Consider the following 2,339-nt stretch of genomic DNA (forward strand, 5'->3'; position numbering starts at 1 on the left):
CCTGAGGTGGCAAAGCTGGATGACACGTTCATAGAACAGAACTTGGAGAACAGAAGAAAAAAGGGGGGGGTGTTCAGGAACATTAACCATTTAGTCCTAAAACTAGGGTGAGCAACTTTCCCCAGTTTGCTTTAGATTTTCCCAGTTTCAGCACTGAGAGTACTACATCCCCAGAAACCCCTCTATCTCAAACAAACGGGGACCAGTTTCTCAAGACCATCCTGATTTTAAGGCTGACAGGCCCACATGTTAGGAATGCCCTCTGTCTTGGACACATCAGGACGGCTGGTCACCACACCTCATGGTAATAGAAAACCATCAGTGGAAATGGCACAACCTGATTTGAGCTATAGGTGATGGGCCTTGACTGGCTGTGGGGCAATTCTCAAGTCTGTCATTTGCACAACTGGGTACTACAGGGACCTTTCACTGAGGCAAGAACCAGGAGAAGGAAGTCGGTATGGGAGGTGAACAATCACGACATAGGTGTGGATATGTGAGTTAGTTTTTGTAAAACATGTCTACTAATAAAAAGAATGATTTGGGGATAGAAGGAAAGTTAACTAAACTGAGGTTCAAAGCTAAGGTTTCAGAAATGCCACTGCCGCTTCCACCACAGTGTGAAGAAAACAGGTCTGAGACAAGGTTCTGCCCTGAGAGGCTTCTGAACCTAGGGGCTGCCAGGTCTCCAAACATCAAGTCCAACTTTGTTGTCCACCCTGTCTGATATGTCAGATCAATGCCAACATTGACATTACAAATAATAAAAAAGTTGTTAAAATTCTCAGTCCAGGATGCCTGGGTGGCTCAGTTGGTTAAGCATCTGCCTCCGGCTCAGGTCATGATCCCAGGGTCCTGGGATTGAGCCCCACATCGGGCTCCCTGCTCAGCAAGGAGCCTGCCTCTCCCTCTCCCTCTGCCCCTCCTCCCTGCTTATGTTCTTTCTCTCTCGTTCAAATAAATAAATAAATACATCTTTAAAAAACATTCTCATCCAACAAAGACAAAGAAAATCAAATTTTGGAGAATTTATGAGACGATCCCAACATCATCACACTAGCAGGCATTGTGAAAGACCCTGTGTCATGAAATCTTGCCTCCGTTTTTGAACATGTGAACAACACAGACTTCAAACAATTGTACCAGATATTAACAGACTATGATACTTGATTTTACATGTGTGAGATTCTGAAGGCCCCAGAGTATTGTCACAGCATGGGAATTATGCACAGAGAAATGAAACTCCATAATGTCATGACTGGTCATGGGCACAGAAAGCTACAACTAATAGACTGGGGTTTGGCTGAGTTTTACCATCCTGGTCAAGAATATAATGTCCGAGTTGCTTCCTATTATTTCAAGGGTCTTAAGCTTCTTTAGACTATCAGAGGTACAATTATACATAGGTTGGATATGTGGAGCTTGGGTTGTATGCTGGCAAGTATGATCTTCTGGAAGGATCCATTTTTCCATGGACATAACAATTACAATCAGTCAGTGAAGACAGCCAAGGTTCTGGGGTCAGAGGATTACATATGCTGTATGACTATATTGACAAATATAACATGGAATTAGATCCACCTTTCAATGATATTTTGGACAAATGTTCCTGTATGCGATGGGAACACTTTGTCCACACTGCAAACCAGAACCTCATCAGCCCTGAGGTCTTGGATTTCCTGGACAAACTTTGGTAATCTGACTTCAGGTCACAGCTTACCACAGGAGAGGCCATAGAGCACCTCTATTTCTACACTGTTGTGAAGGACCAGGCTTGAATGGGCTCATCTAGCATGTGGGAATGATGGGTGGGTGGCAGTACATCTGTCAGCAGTGCCAATATGACATCAGGGATTTCTTTAGTGCCACTTGCTTCACCCCTCAGACCTCTGGCAGGCTCACCATCTCTGTGGGATACCTGTTTCTTGCACTCGAGCCCAGTAGTAATGGCCCCTTCTGTCTACTGATCCTTAAACAGAGGTGGGGGAGGCCATATTCCTCCATGCAGCTTGGGCCTGGTAGGGAGGGGTGAAATACTTCAGAAGCACCATGTCTGAACCATTGCTTGTGGATTTATAGTAGTTCAAATCTTTTTGTTTGTTTGTTTGTTTTTGGTGTTGAGGAAGTATTTTTTAATTTTTTTAGAAAGCATATTTATTTTTTAATTTAAATTCAATTAGCCAACATATAGTATATCATTAGTTTTTGAGGTAGTGTTCAATGATTTGTAAGTTGCATAAAACACCCAGTGCTCATCACATCACATGCCCTCCTTAATGCCCATCACTCAATTACCCCATCCCCTCCCCCTCCCCTTCCACAACCCTCGGTTTGTTCTC

The 2,339-nt window shown here is 43.7% G+C and overlaps 1 pseudogene; it reads left to right on the forward strand.

Annotated features, from left to right (window-relative positions):
- The first annotated feature begins 1,011 nt into the window (after window positions 1–1,011).
- On the forward strand, window positions 1,012–1,967 carry LOC113938440 (annotated as a pseudogene).
- Window positions 1,968–2,339: the final 372 nt, after the last annotated feature.

Source organism: Zalophus californianus, chromosome 8 (genome assembly GCF_009762305.2).
Source record: "Zalophus californianus isolate mZalCal1 chromosome 8, mZalCal1.pri.v2, whole genome shotgun sequence".
In the NCBI taxonomy this organism is placed as follows: domain Eukaryota; kingdom Metazoa; phylum Chordata; class Mammalia; order Carnivora; family Otariidae; genus Zalophus; species Zalophus californianus.